General features: G+C 48.3%; 1 long non-coding RNA gene across 1 annotated transcript; it reads right to left on the reverse strand.

Moving 5' to 3' along the window:
* Positions 1–1,340: 1,340 nt before the first annotated feature.
* On the reverse strand, positions 1,341–3,497 carry LOC146871202 (uncharacterized). Its single transcript, XR_014959518.1, has 6 exons — positions 3,422–3,497; positions 3,214–3,310; positions 3,030–3,108; positions 2,812–2,916; positions 2,585–2,703; positions 1,341–1,703 (listed from the first exon to the last, which is right to left on the reverse strand). It is a non-coding gene; the product is annotated as an uncharacterized LOC146871202 (long non-coding RNA).
* Positions 3,498–20,107: the final 16,610 nt, after the last annotated feature.

Consider the following 20,107-nt stretch of genomic DNA (forward strand, 5'->3'; position numbering starts at 1 on the left):
ATTAGGGGAGTGTCCAGATCAGAGCCCACCAATGAGAGGTCAGGCGGGAAAGGGTGGCTACACCCTCTCCCCTTTGTGGGTTTCCCACCAGGGCAGGGGACAGGATGCCCCTAAACTGGTTCCAGGCGGTGTATGCAGAATGTAGGCACTGGAGAAGCCTACGTGCAACTCTGAAAGGTATCCTATGGTGCACCCACCCAGTTCCAATCCACATAGTCTGTCTGGGGAGGTTTGAACACCTCCCTGCAACAGGATCCCTATTGTCCAGCTGCCGTTGCTGGAGTTCTGCCCAGCAACAGGCAGCCAGAGTCGTGTGGGTGGCGGGTAGCATCCATTTTGTACTTCGCGTGCACTTTTAAATTGGTGTCTAAATTCTGCCGCTTTTCCCATATCGCCCCTCTAGCAGGGGGGGAATCATGCCCTCAGTCCCATGGCTGGATTGGGGGTATGATTCCTACATGTTTGACACCAACCACAATATGGTTCTGTGTAGCCATTCTCAAGTTATCACGCTATCACGATATACTTATAATGCGGTTAAGAGTATATGGTATGGCTACACTACAAACAACCCAGTAATGATTTTACGAAGGTTGCAGAGGGGCCCTACTCAGGTAGGGGTGCCCCCTCACGCATATCTCAGCACCCTACCTTGTAGGATTAGCAAGGCCTGCTCTAGGGGTGACCTATGAGGATATATGTGTTGTATTAAGTGGGATACAGGATACCTATATCCCTGTAAAGAGTGCAAGCACCACCTTACCCAGACTACAGTAGTGGCCTGGTGGTGTCATTTGGTAAAGCTGTCCCAGGGGTGGCACAATAAGTGCTGCAGCCCCTGGTAGGCCTCTGAGGGACCCATGCCCTGGGTACCTAGGGTCAATATAACAAGGGGAACCCCTGGGAGAGAAATGTAGGTAGGAAATCAGGGGAAAATTGAAAGTTAACGGAGAAAATGGCTCTCTCTACCTGTATGTTTCAAAATGTACACCGTATCATCTATTTAAACACCGACACTACGACTGGACCAACAAACAGAACATTTAACACATAAGAAAGAGAATATTCATTCTTAGATTTTATTTTTCATTTTTTATCTTAGTCAAAAAAATGTATTTGCTTCGATGCAATTATATATTAGCAATTTATCAAAAATAATACATTAAAATGACAAAAAGATTCATATGCAGCAATTTAACCCCTTCAGCGCTGCGCGGATTCCTCCGCGGTGCTGAAGGGTTCGAGCGCGGGCGGGGCCATGACGGAACGGTTCCGTCATGAGCACAGCTCAACCGATGCTCATGACGGAACCGTTCCGTCATGAGCATGGAAGGGGTTAATCAAACTCAGAGAAAGGTCCCAAACAAAGTCATTCACAACACACTCTCAGACTGACACAAATATCATACAGCACCATGAATACATACATCACACCTAAACAAACAATAAACTAAATAGACCTAAAGGTCCTACAAACAAAGAAATCAATGTTCGAAAATCAGTGTATAAATGGTCACTGCTGTGCATAATTGTACATATTCTATTATAATTTCAAATAGGATTTCAATATTTGAGAGACAAAAAATTAGGAGGGCCTCATTGAATGCGCCGACGCGCGTTTCGGTGACCACACCCTAATCCGGGTATCACCTTCCTCAGGGCTTACAAAACCGTATGAAACGGGTTTGACAATGTGCTGGGACCTAACAGAAAAAAATGATACAGAATGGATTACCGATTTAAATTTATAAAGTTAACATAGAAAGACTCGTTTATATAATTTCTCTTAAAATGCACGTATCGCACAATAGTCATCAGTCGAGAGTGTCAGGAAGCAAAGAATTTTCAGGATTGAAGCAACACTAAAAAAGAAACACTAGAACCCATGATAAAATACGCACCAATTCAAAAAAATAATTAATAAAGTGAAAAGCAGGCAGAAAAAGAGTGCAGTGTTATTGGTTTTAAAGACAAAGGGGCATATTTACAACAAGGCGATAAAAAATTATCGCCGCTTTAGCGGCCGTTTCGGCCGAAAAGCGGCGATAATTTTATCGCTATATTAGCAAGGTCACGCTAACGCGTGAAACCTTGCTTTAGCGTGGGAATTTCTAACGCCCAGCTTTGCATCTCTAATGAGATGCAAAGTGGGCGTTCCTGACCTGACATGATAGGAGAAATGTCGCTAAGCGACATTTCTCCTATCATCAAGCCCCACGCTATGAAGCATAGCATCAGGAAAAGTAGCGATAACACCTGTTATCGCTACTTTCCTAACACCTGCTTCAGGACTGACTTAGCCATGATATCCTAATTATCCGAGTGCTAAGTGCGCTCAGCGATAATTATCGCCGGTTGTTGTTGATATGCCCCAAATTATTTTAAAAAGTTGAAGGAAAAAGAAAGATCAAAGAAAAAGATCAAAAAAGTCAGGCCAATACTGCCAGATGTCAATAAATCTTAAACATGATGGAAGAATGAAGAATATATAGAAAAAAGATAAAGTGGCTCATGAATAATTAGTCAACAGAATAAGCGACATTGCAATAATTGAAATAAGCAAGAGGCTAAATATCACGCTCACCTGTATGGAGTATGGAATACTAATCAGGCTATGGCTGGCTAAGTTCAGTCATAAAGAGGCGCAGGAAAGAGAGTCCTGACCTCAGACGGGCCGCCAACACTCTAAGAGAATCGAATCAGCTAGATGAACAAATGGATTTACAAAAAGTAAAAGTTGGAAAAGATATTCTAATAGAACAATCTCTAACTGGAATTCGGAACAAAAACCTGGCATAGGAAATATTTTACCTTGTTTGTAGGAGCGTAAGAATGGAACGAGTATTAAAGAGTTGAAGAATGCTCGGGTTCCGTCGATCTGAATTGAATGCAACACTCGTGGTGATTCACAAGATTCTGTGAACAGAAAAGAATTGCCTACTATTCAACACATTCACAGCAAAGCACAAGTTCATCTTTGCCAAGTCTCACAAACCAGTATAGTCTAAATAAAACAGGAAAAAACTCACCAGTTAGGAATATTAAAGAAGCGAAGTCTGTGTTCAAATGAACTCCGGGAGCGATAGTTGCATTCGTCCCGGAACAAAACTAATCACCGAAAAAGAAAACATAAAAAATAAATAAATAAAAAGCCTTAAATAAATTTCTCATCTATTACGCGTGGTATAGACGTTTAATGCAAAGAAAAAATACCTGAATGCGCAGATCTCTAAGTGTCGAAAATCAGATAAAGAAAAGACACGGGCTTTGAGTCCGAGATAGCGTATATAGTGGCAGCACTTTAGATAGGCTGAAAATATATAAGCGGATAAGTTTGGTTATAAGGTACAAATAAGTGAAAAAACAACAGCGCTCAATGCACAGAAAAAGAGAGGGGGCCGTGCGCATCTGATTCAAATACCTGATATGCATGAAAGATATATCGCCGCCGATCCAGAGGGGCTCCTAAGACGTCCTTCAAATGGGTAAAAGGCAAACGGTCCGGTAAGCATACGAAAGGTGTTTACGGACGTTTAAATAGACCAATGAATGATCACGTAGTCGAGAGGGGCGTGCCGTGACTTAAGGCGTCAATGCAAGGAAGAGTGGATCAAAGACTTTTAAAGGGGCGAGGCCCCGGAAGAGATACATATAAAGCCAAATAAATGCCGAACCAACTAAAAAAGATAACAAGCTATTGGCGGTCAGGCCAAGGATGACACCGCTTGATCAATTCCATATATAAACAGAAATAAGATAAACTGAAAGAAAAGGCTACCGCCTAAATAAATGAAAAACACAAAGGAAGGGTTTCTTAAAAAAGGCCTTAGCCAAAAACGAGTTCAAACAGAAATAAAAGTAAAGTAAAAGGAGATTGAACACAAATAGATAAACCAAGACCAGAGGCCAGCGAGTTGTTTCCAGCATGGGGCTAGATCATACTTGAAGATGAATGAATCTTCAGAGTCGGAGGATCAAAGTGACAGGATCGAGGTATAAAGGGATCTGGCGGCGTTGCAAATTTCCAAGAAGGGGAAACGTTAAAGTCCACATTCTTGGTAAGAAACGCAATAGACCAATGCATTTAAAGGTCTTAAAGAATAGCATTTTTCCATGGAAGGGATTCGTTCAATCATTTATCCTTAGTATTAAGAACAAAGATCCAATACACTTCACGCTTCCTATGTGTATTGTTAGTGTCAAGTCCTTTTTGATGACACATTTTTTCCAAGATCGTCCAGCGGAGATCTTCCTCAGAATGTCTCTTTTCTGTCCAATGATCTACAAGTGGAGCTGCATGCTTGGATCGTCTGATGTTAGACTTATGTTCCCCTATTCGTACTCTGACCTCTCTCGCAGTTTCGCCTACATAGGTGAGCAGACAGGGGCATTGGATGGCATAAACAAAGTTAGAAGTCCTGCAGTTCATCATATCTTTCATGCTAACATTGAAACCATTAATGCAAATTTGGTTGCCAACAATGGCATTGGCACATGCATGGCATGTGCCACATTTGTGATTACCATTGACTGGAGAGGCTCAGGTTTTTGTTTCTGCGGAACGCAAACAAAGGTTTTGGAAGATGGACTGTTTCAGTATCCAAGTTTAGAAGGTGCCACTGTGAATTGACAATTTGCCTGATTTTGTTATCTATAGACGAGTGCTTCATGCCGCATACTAGCTTGTCTGTCTGATTCTGTTTCTTAGGTTGGAACATAGAGTCGCGGTTGTAAAAGCGGGCTCTCTTGAGGGCATTCCTAACCATTCTACGGGGGTATCCTCTTTGAATGAATTTCTCGTTCATGATTTCAGCATTATAGAGATAATCATTGATGGTAGTACAGTTTCTACGTAAGCGTAGAAATTTACTAAATGGTATTCCATCCTTCTGGCTCCTCGGATGGAAACTTTCAAAATGGGGCAGTGTGTTCCTAGCCGTGGGTTTGGTATATAAGGAAACACAAAGTTTGGATCCCTGGTGTTCTACCCAGACGTCAAGGAACTCTAGTTTGGTTGTACTCATATGTGCAGTGAACCTAAAGTTGACATCTGCTTTATTCATCCATTCAATGTATTCATCCAAGGAGGCCTGGTCACCGGTCCAGATGAAAAAAATATAGTCAATGTCCCGGGACCAGTGCCGAACATTTTCAAAAAAGGGTGTAACCTCATTGTAGATGTTGCGCTGTTCAAAGTCGCCCATGTACAGGCAGGCAACACTTGGGGCACAGGCTGCCCCCATGCTAACTCCCTGTACCTGTTGATAGAAATTCCCATCAAATTCAAAGAAATTCTCTTCTAATACTATCTCCATGGAAGGGATTCGTTCAATCATTTATCCTTAGTATTAAGAACAAAGATCCAATACACTTCACGCTTCCTCTGTGTATTGTTAGTGTCAAGTCCTTTTTGATGACACATTTTTTCCAAGATCGTCCAGCGGAGATCTTCCTCAGAATGTCTCTTTTCTGTCCAATGATCTACAAGTGGAGCTGCATGCTTGGATCGTCTGATGTTAGACTTATGTTCCCCTATTCGTACTCTGACCTCTCTCGCAGTTTCGCCTACATAGGTGAGCAGACAGGGGCATTGGATGGCATAAACAAAGTTAGAAGTCCTGCAGTTCGTCATATCTTTCATGCTAACATTGAAACCATTAATGCAAATTTGGTTGCCAACAATGGCATTGGCACATGCATGGCATGTGCCACATTTGTGATTACCATTGACTGGAGAGGCTCAGGTTTTTGTTTCTGCGGAACGCAAACAAAGGTTTTGGAAGATGGACTGTTTCAGTATCCAAGTTTAGAAGGTGCCACTGTGAATTGACAATTTGCCTGATTTTGTTATCTATAGACGAGTGCTTCGTGCCGCAAACTAGCTTGTCTGTCTGATTCTGTTTCTTAGGTTGGAACATAGAGTCGCGGTTGTAAAAGCGGGCTCTCTTGAGGGCATTCCTAACCATTCTACGGGGGTATCCTCTTTGAATGAATTTCTCTTTCATGATTTCAGCATTATAGAGATAATCATTGATGGTAGTACAGTTTCTACGTAAGCGTAGAAATTTACTAAATGGTATTCCATCCTTCTGGCTCCTCGGATGGAAACTTTCAAAATGGGGCAGTGTGTTCCTAGCCGTGGGTTTGGAATATAAGGAAACACAAAGTTTGGATCCCTGGTGTTCTACCCAGACGTCAAGGAACTCTAGTTTGGTTGTACTCATATGTGCAGTGAACCTAAAGTTGACATCTGCTTTATTCATCCATTCAATGTATTCATCCAAGGAGGCCTGGTCACCGGTCCAGATGAAAAAAATATAGTCAATGTCCCGGGACCAGTGCCGAACATTTTCAAAAAAGGGTGTAACCTCATTGTAGATGTTGCGCTGTTCAAAGTCGCCCATGTACAGGCAGGCAACACTTGGGGCACAGGCTGCCCCCATGCTAACTCCCTGTACCTGTTGATAGAAATTCCCATCAAATTCAAAGAAATTCTCTTCTAATACTATCTCCAGGCATCGAGTTAGAAATCTACTATTGTGTAGGGTTTGATCCATTTCAGTGATGTTGCTCAGGACCCTACAGGCTTCTACTTGGGGGATATTCGAATAAAGGGATCCGACATCAAGGGTCACTAGAATATCCTGATACAGATTATATTCGAGTCCTTCTATCTTGGAGATGAACTGTCCTGTGTCCTTAACGTAGGAACGTAGGGTTTCCACCATTGGTTGGAGGAACTTATCGATGTATTTAGATAATGGTTCCGTAGCGGATCCAATGGTGGAGACAATAGGTCTCAAGGGAGGATCCATCTGATCCTTGTGTGTTTTAGGTAACCCGTATATGATCGGGATACGGGTATGAGTCGGAGTGAGAAACTGAGCTTCTTGAAGACAAATTTCTCCTCTATCAACTGCTTATTTATGTTTTCTTTTTCGGTGATTAGTTTTGTTCCGGGACGAGAACAACTATCACCCCCGGAGTTCATTTGAACACAGACTTTGCTTCTTTAATATTCCTAACTGGTGAGTTTTTTTCTGTTTTAGTTAGACTATACTGGTTTGCGAGACTTGGCAAAGATGAACTTGTTGTGCTTTGCTGTGAATGCGTTGAATAGTAGGCAATTCTTTTCTGTTCACAGAATCTTGTGAATCACCACGAGTGTTGCATTCAATTCAGATCGACGGAACCCGAGCATTCTTCAACTCTTTAATACTCGTTCAATTCTTACGCTCCTACAAACAAGGTAAAATAGTTCCTATGCCAGGTTTTTGTTCCGAATTCCAGTTAGAGATTGTTCTATTAGAATATCTTTTCCAACTTTTACTTATTGTAAATCCATTTGTCCATCTAGCTGATTCGATTCTCTTAGAGCGTTGGCGGCCCGTCTGAGGTCAGGACTCTCTTTCCTGCACTTCTTTATGACTGAACTTAGCCAGCCATAGCCTGATTAGTATTCCATACTCCATACAGGTGAGCGTGATATTTAGCCTCTTGCTTATTTCAACTATTGCAATGTCGCTTATTCTGTTGACTAATTATTCATGAGCCACTTTATCTTTTTTCTATATATTCTTCATTCTTCCATCATGTTTAAGATTTATTGACATCGGGCAGTATTGGCCTGACTTTTTTGATCTTTTTCTTTGATCTTTCTTTTTCCTTCAACTTTTTAAAATAATTTGTCTTTAAAACCAATAACACTGCACTCTTTTTCTGCCTGCTTTTCACTTTATTAATAATTTTTTTGAATTGGTGCGTATTTTATCATGGGTTCTAGTGTTTCGTTTTTAGTGTTGCTTCAATCCTGAAAATTCTTTGCTTCCTGACACTCTCGACTGATGACTATTGTGCGATACGTGCATTTCAAGAGAAATGATATAAATGAGTCTTTCTATGTTAACTTTATGAATTTAAATCTGTAATCCATTCTGTATCATTTTTTTCTGTTAGGTCCCAGCACATTGTCAAACCCGTTTCATACGGTTTTGTACGCCCTGAGGAAGGTGATACCCGGATTAGGGTGTGGTCACCGAAACGCGTGTCGGCGCATTCAATGAGGCCCTCCTAATTTTTTTGTCTTTCAAATATTGAAATCCTATTTGAAATTATAATAGAATATGTACAATTATGCACAGCATTGACCATTTATACTCTGATTTTCGAACATTGATTTCTTTGTTTGTAGGGCCTTTAGGTCTATTTAGTTTATTGTTTGTTTAGGTGTGATGTATGTATTCATGGTGCTGTATGATATTTGTGTCAGTCTAAGAGTGTGTTGTGAATGACTTTGTTTGGGACCTTTCTCTGAGTTTGATTAAATTGCTGAATATGAATCTTTTTGTCATTTTGATGTATTATTTTTGATAAATTGCTAATATATAATTGCATCGAAGTAAATAATTTTTTTTGACTAAGATAAAAAATGAAAAATAAAATCTAAGAATGAATATTTTCTTTCTTATGTGTTAAATGTTCTGTTTGTTGGTCCAGTCGTAGTGTCAGTGTTTAAATAGATGATACGGTGTACATTTTGAAACATACAGGTAGAGAAAGCCTTTTTCTCCGTTAACTGGGTACCTAGGGTACCATCTACAAGGGGCTGGTAGGGTGTCCCCAGTATCCAATTGGAAGGTACCTAGGGTACTCACATCAGTTTTAGGGAGGAAGCAGATAGGCTGGGGTCCTGGATAGCAGGATCCCAGCCAGACTAGTCAAAAACCATCCAAATACCAGGCAAAAAGTTGGGGGCAACCATATAGTCAGATTCCACCTTCCTACAACCATCTTCCTCACACGATTTTGTTACAAAACACTTTAAAATCAGAAGCGCAGACATAAGACCTGGCATGAATGAGGAGGAGAGTAACTTGTTTTAAAGCAAAAGTAGAACAGATGTTGATGTTGAAAATGTTAAAAAATAGTACCACTAGAATGGAGGAGCCGTACACCTTAGGAGGGAAAGAATGGGGTCTGAGGGCATACTATCTCCCTTCTTTTGACTCTCAACTCCTAGGTGCTCTAGCTAAAAGCCAACTTTCAGGAGATATTTGTCCACTAGGTTATTTTGATGTTGCTATATCGCAAAAGTATAAGATGTTTGACGTAGGTCATTTAAGTCCCTAGCATGAATGTTTCAGTCGAGGTTCAGGGGGCCTGGAGTTGTCAGGTCTATCCAATTTGAGGGAGGGATTGGAAGTCCAGAGAGGGGATTTCCTGGAGGTAGACTTCCAAGATCTTTATTGTCCCCAATACTTATGAAAGGAACCGGGATAGGTACAGCACTGACTGAATCAGTAAGAGATTTACAGCATAAATGTATATCTTTTGCTGAGCTCGAAGAGTTTGAGGAATCCACTGTTGGACCTTTGAGGGGGACTGATGAAGACAAACAAGACAAAAATGAACTAACAAAAGAGATTGATTTCCTGGGAAACGTGTCGGATTTTGCCCAAGATCTGTCAATGTTGAATCTACTTTCTCTAATGCAAGTACCTTTCCAGGGAATGTTAGAAGCTCTGGTCTTGAATAATACTCAAAATGTTAAGCTTATCCAACTGCTTTAAACCATTAGTAAATCACTTTTTCGGCAATGCGATGGCAACAGCTGCAGCGGCGACACGCTTCTTCTTTGTTGCATAGCGCTTCCAGTTCCCAGCGACACGCAGTCTCTAGAGGTCCCAAAAACAGCAGCAGGCACCTCTCTGCAGTGAGAATTCCCAGCAAGGCAAATCAGGGGAGCTGGGGGTGAAGTCTTTGTGTCCCCGAGACTTCAGAACAGGAGGAAAGCTCAGCTTGAAGCCCTTGGAGATCTTCCTCAAGATGATAAAGTACACACAAAGTTCCTCTTCTCCTTTCCTTGGCAATAAGTAACCAATGCAGGCCAACCCCAAACAGTAACCAGCGCAGGGGCAGTCTCCTCCTTCAGCTTTCTTGGTTTCTCTCCTTAGCAAAGGTTTGTCTTGATTCCCAGAAGTGATTTAAAGTTCTGGGGTCTGGACCCAAATATTTATACTACCAAATCCTTTGTTCTCTGAAGGCAGAGAGTGTCTGTACCCAGCCCAAACCAGTTCCATCCTCCCTGGTGCAGCTTCCTGGCAAGAGGTGGAGACAGCATTGTTGAAAGCAGACCTGGCCCAGGTAGCTGAAAAGAAATCTCCTCCCCCTACTCTCTATTCTATGTAGCCCTGACTCATCAGACTGCTGGAGCCAAAGCCCTCTCCAGCCCCCTGTCACTCACAAACCAGAAATAGAATAGAAAAACCTAGCAGAGACATACTGGATGGTTAGGCAAGAAAATACCTAATTACTAAAAGTGGTATTTTCAAACACAGAATGTAAAATTCACCCTCACTAAAAGATGTATTTTAACATTCTGAGTTGTTCAGGCACACTAAACTTTATTTTCCTATCTTGTTCCTTGGGTCAGTTATGATTATAAGGTGTTATAAACGAAGGTGCCGATCACGATCCGGCAAAAAATTCCCCCGTGCGACTCGTATCGGGTCTTTTTACCGTACGAATCGTACAAGTGCCGTACGAACTGGCAATCACGATTCGCATGGTAAAAAGTCCATACGAACCGCACTGGGAATCATTCCCCACACGTCCTCGGGTCGGAAAATGTGTCCGACACGTCCTCGGACGATTTACCTTACAAACGTGAAAAGCCAAGTCCGACCGAGGAATCACGATCCATCCCGTGCGTCCGAGCGTACAACCGTATGGAAAAAACACCGTCCGCACCGAACACCTATAGCAACCATGGAGACATGTGCCCGCATACGCGCCCAACACTCCCCCCAGCCCCCGTACGTCCGACACGTACCCCCCGTATCTGTATACCCCCACCCGTCTAGGTACACCCCAGTACGTTCCAGTCGTACCCCCACCCCAGTACGTGTCGTACCACCGTCAATGTACACCCCCCCACCCCTGTACGTGTCGTACCACCGTCTATGTACACCCCAGTACATTCCAGTCGTACCCCCACCCCAGTACGTGTCATACCCCCGTGTACCTACACCCCAGTACGTTCCAGTCGTACCCCCACCCCAGTACGTGTCATAGCCCCGTCTACCTACACCCCAGTACGTTCCAGTCGTACCCCCACCCCAGTACGTGTCGTACCCCCCGTGTACCTACACCCCAGTACGTTCCAGTCGTACCCCCACCCCAGCACGTGTCGTACCCCCGTGTACCTACCCCCAGTACGTTCGAGCCCCACCCCCACCCCAGTACGTGTCATAGCCCCGTCTACCTACACCCCAGTATGTTCCAGTCGTACCCCCACCCCAGTACGTGTCATACCCCCCGTGTACCTATACCCCAGTACGTTCCAGTCGTACCCCCACCCCAGTACGTGTCATACCCCCCGTGTACCTACACCCCAGTACGTTCCAGTCGTACCCCCACCCCAGTACGTGTCATACCACCGTGATTGTACACCCCCCCACCCCTGTACGTGTCGTACCACCGTCTATGTACACCCCAGTACGTTCCAGTCGTACCCCCACCCCAGTACGTGTCATACCCCCCGTGTACCTACACCCCAGTACGTTCCAGTCGTACCCCCACCCCAGTACGTGTCATATACCCCGTGTACCTACACCCCAGTACGTTCGAGTCCTACCCCCACCCCTGTACGTGTCGTACCACCGTGAACCTACACCCCAGTACGTTCGAGTCCTACCCCCACCCCTGGACGTGTCGTACCACCGTCTATGTACACCCCAGTACGTTCCAGTCGTACCCCCACCCCTGGACGTGTCATACCCCCCGTGTACCTACACCCCAGTACGTTCCAGTCGTACCCCCACCCCAGTACGTGTCGTACCCCCCGTGTACCTACACCCCAGTACGTTCGAGCCCCACCCCCACCCCAGTACGTGTCATAGCCCCGTCTACCTACACCCCAGTACGTTCCAGTCGTACCCCCACCCCAGTACGTGTCATACCCCCCGTGTACCTACACCCCAGTACGTTCGAGTCCTACCCCCACCCCTGTACGTGTCGTACCACCGTGAACCTACACCCCAGTACGTTCGAGTCCTACCCCCACCCCTGGACGTGTCGTACCACCGTCTATGTACACCCCAGTACGTTCCAGTCGTACCCCCACCCCTGGACGTGTCGTACCACCGTCTATGTACACCCCAGTAGTTCCTGGCGCACCCCCAACACAACCTCCTAAGTACGGAGCGCACCCCATGCCCCAACATCACAACCGCATGTACGAGTCGTACAAAGCCACACACAAGGACATAATCGTACAACCAAATGGCCCATGTACACACCGTACACACGCTCAAAACGCACGTACACAACCAGGACAAAACAAAACAACACAAGAATACACCATTCGAAAGGCACAAAGCCACTAAACATGGCCAACAACCACTAAAATAACACAATCACTGACCTGCAACTGCCAAAAACAAACAGAGGCCCAATACACCACCACTCCTTATAACACACCCACCCAAACTTCAAACACTGCCACACCCACCCATGGACCAATAAAAAGGGCCCACACACACAAACTATGAGCCTTTGCAACAGACTCACTGCTGCCAGACACCACAGAACCAGACTACAAGCTACACCACACCTTACACTTGCACACCTTCACACGACCACCCTCACAAACACCCTCTCATCACATTCACACACACACACAACCATCCACACCCCCCCCCAACATCCACACACCCCCCACACCCACACCATCCCCACCCACACCCCTCACCATGCCCACTACCAAGAATCCAAAGTTCAGTCACCGAGAGTTGGAGGTCCTTGTTGATCAAATCCTCAGAGTCGAGCCACAGATCTTTGGAACATTGGTCAGAAGCACCAGCCAGGCAGCCAAAACAGCCATGTGGCAGACCATCGTCGATGCTGTGAATGCCGTTGCGGACACCAGGAGGACCAAGCAGGATTGCCAGAACAGGTGGTACGATCTGCGGAGGAGGGTCAGAGCCAAGAGGCAGGAGGAACACGACCAGGCCAACGCCACCGGAGGAGGGCCCTCCCGCAGAGCCGTACAGTACCATCCCTGGGAGGAGAGGGTGATGGCCATACTGCCGGTGGAGGCAGTTGAAGGATTAGAAGAACTCCGAGACCCGGGTGAGTACACAAACAACGCACCTCACATGGGGGGAACTGCAACCACAACCAAAATTACTAACAGGCACGCAACCACCACAAGCCATCGCATGACTCAACCACACTCCATGAGCAGGCACATGCCACTGCTGCCACCATGCCCCATGCACCCAGCTGGACAATGTCAAGTCACAGGCCACAGAAGACAACAACACATGACACGTTAACCCGGATGGCGGGAGGCTGGGCACCAAAAATCACATAGTGCGACTCCAAAGCAGACAACAATGCCCTCTGCCCATATGGCCTAGGTCACAGCCAGACAAACACTGTGTCCCAACACAGGAATGACTTGCCAGCAAATGGCGGACGCCTTGCATCAACACATGGGGGTGAAGGCACTGTTTTGCACATGACAGCAGTTAATGAACAGCCAACATTGTGAAAGAGTGGCAGCACACACCACCACAGCAGCAGCGCACAGACACACATCACACCAAATGGGTGCCTGGAGATCAGAAACAAACTCACATCAACAGGCCAAGGGCCACTCAAAGATCTGCTAACAGTGTGTGCCCAGGAAGCTGGGCCAAGGTGACAGAGGGTGACATACGGAGGGAGGGAGAGGGGGACACAGAGGGAGGGAGAGGGGGACAGAGAGGGAGGGAGAGGGGGACAGAGAGGGAGGGAGACACAGGAAGACGGACAGAGGGAGGAGGCTGACACACAGAGGGAGGGAGAGGGGGACAGAGAGGGAGGGAGAGGGGGACAGAGAGGGAGGGAGACACAGGAAGACGGACAGAGGGAGGAGGCTGACACACAGAGGGAGGGAGAGGGGGACAGAGAGGGAGGGAGAGGGGGACAGAGAGGGAGGGAGACACAGGAAGACGGACAGAGGGAGGAGGCTGACACACAGAGGGAGGGAGAGGGGGACAGAGAGGGAGGGAGAGGGGGACAGAGAGGGAGGGAGACACAGGAAGACGGACAGAGGGAGGAGGCTGACACACAGAGGGAGGGAGAGGGGGACAGAGAGGGAGGGAGAGGGGGACAGAGAGGGAGGGAGAGGGGGACAGAGAAGGAGGGAGACACAGGGAGAGCAAATCAGTCCTTTTGTGTGTGGGAATGTCTGCTCGTCAGCAGGTGGACTGCGTGCATGTAGACAAGGGTGGCCAGTGCCAGAACCCCCCCTCTTCATCATGGCAAAACGCAGGGCCATGTCACAGCCTGTACACGAGCACAAGGACAGCTACCTGCATCATATAAGTGTGTGGATCCACTCCATGTGCACATGTACAGTGCTACAAGGAAGGCGCAAATGCATGGCTCGCCACACCTGCACACTCCACTGCTGACTGCAGTCACACTTGACGCAGCAAGTAAGACTGTGCCACACATAGTTAAAGGGGCCAAATTGGTGCCCAAGGGACACACCCATGCACAAGTGCACTGTGAGTGGAATGCAATACAGATCCTAATTCCAAGAGGAAATGTGCCAACTTTGAAACGGATGAAACATGGATGTTGCATGGACCAAAATTAACATTGTCTCTCTCACACACAGGTCAACGTCGTGCTGCACCCCCAACACTGGGGGGGAACACTCACAGGACCCGGATCTGCAGGAGACCGATCCCACCGGCAGCGACCACTCTCACCACTCTGCGGACGACCCCGACCGACCTGGCCCCTCTGGTGTCCAACCACCTGCAGCACCTGCGTCAGGTACAACCGTGCCAACCACCACCCCCACTCCTGCCACATCCCAGGAGACATCCAGGATCCCTGCCCCAACACCACAATGCAGCCAGGCTCGCCAGGAGGGACACGGTGTCCCGGGCACCCAGGAGGAGGCAGGCGACAACGCCAATGCCACCCCTAAGGGGTCCCGGAGACCCGATGTGCCCACAAGTGCAGGCCAGGCGCAAGTGGGCAGGGGTGGTGGGAGTGGAGGACGGCGGAGGCGCGAGCCTGACCAGTTGGCTGGGGATCCGGTATTTTCCCATGTCCGTAACATCCTGGACTCATACCGGCAGGACACCACGGGCATGGCCCAGGTTGTGTCCGTCCTCGAGGGGATCAAGGTCCAGCAGGCCCAGCAACATGCGGAGCTAATAGCCTGTCTACTGGTACACCAACGGAGGATGGAGGACAGACAGGCTGAGCAAGTGACGGCGTTCCAGGGGATTCACGCTACACTCCGTCGGATGGCCGACACCATGGCCGACCCTCCCTGTGCCAGAAGGCGGAGAACATCACCACCCACAGGGAGGGATCAGGAGGAGGAGGAGGAAACATCCGACGGAGCATCCCAGACGTCGTCACGGCCTGCTGCTGAGGTTCCCCGCAGGAAGCCGGGTCGTCCACGGAAAGGACCGTGAGGGTGGCTGCTACATCACCATCTCCCAGGACACCTGGCCTGGCACCTGGCCCACTGGAGCAACAGCATCACAGCATCAAGAGACATTCTCTGCCACATGGCCCTGCTGGTCACTGGCTGACCAATGTTGACAAAGACTGTGGCATGGACTCTGAGGATTTCCAATGGCAAGGACACCAACTCCCCTACTGAACTTTGGATTCCCTAATCCCGGAAAGCCCCTCACTTTGTCCCCCCCCCCCCCCAATAATAAATCACACTATTAAGAGTAGATGCCTGCTGGTAGCATTATTACCTAACATGTGTCTTGTACAGTCTAAACATGCCTGAGTCATCTGTTCTCTTCAACCATCCACACCCTGGGGCCTGAGTCTGGCACAGGACACATGGGTCACAGTTTATTAGGCAAGACAGACATGGAGCACCATACACACCCGTGATGGGCACAACCAGCTGAGGGGGTGGCCGAACAACCGTGCTGACAGACACATTGAGTACAGCAACAGTCATGCGCAGAGGTCAGGGATCCTGGCCAGTGTCCTGGGGGGCACCCAGGTATGTGTAGACAGGTGGCAGAACCATGTCCTGCAAGCTTGAGTCCGGTGGATGCAGAGAATGGGGTCATGGACAACGTTGGATGCATGGGGATGGCACATGTCACAATACCCACACAGTCATGGACATCATGCCCAATACACAGTCTCAGCACACACACACAGCTTGCATCTTGCCACTCGACACATTGACACATAGCCACAATCAGGGAATACCATGCCAGACATGCAGGATGCACCGTGCCAACACACCAGCATTGACTGAGAAGAGGCACCTTGGAGGCATAGGGACACCTTTATTAGTCATGTTTTTGGGATTGCAGAGGCAACTTGAAGTACACATGAACACATCATGTGGAGTGACATGTGGGTCCAACACTGGCACCCCCCTTCTGCAGCACAAATGCGTGATAGCCATGGTACTGGCACACAAGCGTCGGCTAACAGCTAAATACCCACAGCTGCACACGGAGAGCCTGCCATACACCATAGATCCGCTGATGTGGAAGTCCCACACCATGTCAAGCCAATGCTAACCGTATGTGTCCGAGGGCAGTGTCACACACATTGATGCCATCATCACAATCCACTATCCCATCACTGATGACTGTCAACCAGGCAGACCATCTATTCAGGTGTACACAGCTGCATGTCGTGTCCCATGGGGATGCGACATGGCTGCAGAGGAACCAAACCCCGACAGGGGCAGTGTGCACACATCGTGAACAACTGCCACACCCAATACACCCCAGATGCATCCCTTACCCCATGGAGACTTCCAAACGTGTCCGTGCCTGTAACGCTGAGTCAGCCCACGATGTCATGTCCATGAGGAATAGCAGTGCCACAACAATGCAACCAGCAAACGGCATGCGCAGGTACCTGGGGAAGAGAGACACACAAGAAGTCAGCCACAAAAAGCACAGCCACTTGCATGTGCATTTACTCGACACATGTATGGATGACAACATGCTAGGTCACAATTATGACTGGGGAAATACTACCATCACTGCCACCATCACTCCAGTGACACACCCACACACACCTCTGACCCACGTGCCATACATGCAGGTGGAGACACACATCACAACGCATGCCACACGGGGACCAATGCGTGCACACTCAGACACTGGTACTCACCACTAAGCAAAGAAGTCGCGTATGAGCCGAGTCCGGATGTCCTCTTGCGGCTCCACATCCTCCACATTACTAGCCCCATTGCCAAGCCCTTCGTCCTCCACGGGTGGATGGTCCTCGTCATGTTGATTCAGGATGAGTGGCACAGCTCTTTCAACTGCCATGTTGTGCAGCATGCAGCAGACCATGAAGATCTTGCAGACCTTTGCCGGGGCATAAGGGAGTGCACCGCCGGTCTTGTGGAGGCACCGGAATCGGCTCTTCAGCATGCCAAACGTCCTCTCTATCACTCGCCTTGTCCGGCCATGGGCGGTGTTATAGCGGAGCTGGGCCGGCGTGATGGGGTTGCGGAGAGGTGTCAGCAGCCAAGGCATGTTGGGATAGCCAGCGTCCCCTACATGGGAAGCACATGGACATCGTTAGAACTGGTGAAGCGGTCGTGCTGGTCGGCTATACAGAATACAGGACAGACAGACTGTACCCACCAACAACACATGCCCGTTCGTTGCGCAGCTGCATCATCATATCAGGCATCCCGCTACGCCTCATGATGTAGGCATCGTGTGCTGATCCTGGGAAACGAGCACAGACATGTGAAATCACCATATTGGACAGACACACCACAAGGGCATTGATGGAGTGGTAGTGCTTCCGATTGCGGTACGCCACCTCCCGTGCGTGTGGTGGTACCAAACCTACATGTGTCCCATCTATGGACCCAATGACATGGGGCATCCCTCCCAGGGCATAGAATCCACGCTTGACCTCAGTCATCTGTTCAGGGGTTGGGAACTTGATGAAGTCATCCAGGTGAATCAACATGGCCTCCAAGAAATCATGCAGCACACCGCTGAACATGCTCTGGGACATGCCACCAACATGAGCTATGGTATTTTGGAAGGTACCCGTGGCAAGAAAATGTAGGGCAGCCATTACCTTCAGCTGGGGTGTCAGTGCCGTAGGATACCTGTGCTGCGGTTGCAGGTGTGGTGCCAGTCTCGCCGTCAGCTCCAGGATCAACGGTTGGGTGAAGCGGTAGAGCCGGATCCTGTCATTCTCCTGCATGGCAGCCAAGTCTGGAATTCTTCGGGCAAGAGGCGGCGCTCTGCAGTAATTTGGAAGTGACAAGGAAGAGTGAGTGCACTACGACAACAACTCATGTCTACTGAGCACATGTAAATCTGGCAATACACACATGCTACATAGGGAGTCAGGTATGTGCTACATGTCCAGGACACGTATGGATGCAAGGTGACACTCCTTCCAAGACCCAGCTACACACGGAGATTGAGAACCTCCCCATGCCACGCCATGGGAATAGCTGTGTCCCAGTGCAAGTGAACAGCCCGACGCAAGACAGGAGTGACATACACCCACACATCAGCAGAAGTGGGATGCCGATTGCAGAGACTGGTTGCGGAACACCGGAGCCACAGGTCACATGACATTACACTAGGCCTGCCCACACACCTTGCCATGAAGGTGCACATGTCATGACTCACCACACATTCCTTGTGAGGATGCTGACATGGCCTTGTCACGCTACTCTGTGTCCCATGCATACATGTGCACCTCACATCCGATACCACATGTGGCATGGTGTGCGGAACAGTGTGCAATGACAATCTACACACAGACACATGTTGGTTGCTGCAACGGCTGCAGCTGTTGAGGGTGCTACAACATCAACCTGATGAAAATCCCGGACACATAAATGACATAGTCACATTGTGCACTATGGGTAGTGACAAGTCATGTGTCATGACCCCTGTACCGGGCATCATGGGACGCTTCCGTGTGTTGGTGTCCGTGCCATGCCAGTGACGCTCACCCCAAGTGCGCAGTACGACATGCACACATGTCAAAGGAGTCAAGGGCATGCCTGGCACACATTGCACCGTCACACAGTACACCTATGCACATCTCATCATACATCTGGTGCCTTCTCCACTCAGGAGGCATGTTCCACATCACAGCCTGTCACACCTGTGCCCCACACATGTAGTAATGCACAGACGATGCCTTGATGTCCATTCCTGGACAAGTATGTCCATCCATGGACAAGTATGTCCATCCATGGACAAGTATGTCCATCCATGGACAAGTATGTCCGCCCTATTCCTACCTGTGTGTCGCCTATCACCACTGTGATGTGTAAAAACCGCCGTACTGCTGCTAAGAGGGCCTGTGTATGTTCCCAAATCACTGTGGGAGTGCTGCCGTATGTGTACCCATCGTGATGGCGAGCGTACAGGCATTTGTACGGTCCGTACCACTACGGGTACGCATACGCGTGCAGACCCATAGTGATAGTGAGCATAGATGCGTGTGTACGGTCCGTACCACTACGAGTACGCATACGCGTGCAGACCCATAGTGATAGTGAGCGTAGATGCGTGTGTACGGTCCGTACCACTACGAGTACGCATACGCGTGCAGACCCATAGTGATAGTGAGCGTAGATGCGTGTGTACGGTCCGTACCACTACGAGTACGCATACGCGTGCAGACCCATAGTGATAGTGAGCGTAGATGCTTGTGTACGGCCCTATCACTATGGGTCTGCACGCGTATACGTACCCGTAGTGGTACGGACCGTACACACGCATCTACGCTCACTATCACTATGGGTCTGCACGCGTATGCGTACCCGTAGTGGTACGGACCGTACACACGCATCTACGCTCACTATCACTATGGGTCTGCACGCGTATGCGTACCCGTAGTGGTACGGACCGTACACACGCATCTACGCTCACTATCACTATGGGTCTGCACGCGTATGCGTACCCGTAGTGGTACGGACCGTACACACGCATCTACGCTCACTATCACTATGGGTCTGCACGCGTATGCGTACTCGTAGTGATAGTGAGCGTACATGCGAGTGTACGGCCCGTACCACTACGAGTACGCATACGCGTGCAGA

This window comes from Triturus cristatus, chromosome 1_1 (genome assembly GCF_964204655.1).
Source record: "Triturus cristatus chromosome 1_1, aTriCri1.1, whole genome shotgun sequence".
Taxonomy (NCBI): Eukaryota; Metazoa; Chordata; class Amphibia; order Caudata; family Salamandridae; genus Triturus; species Triturus cristatus.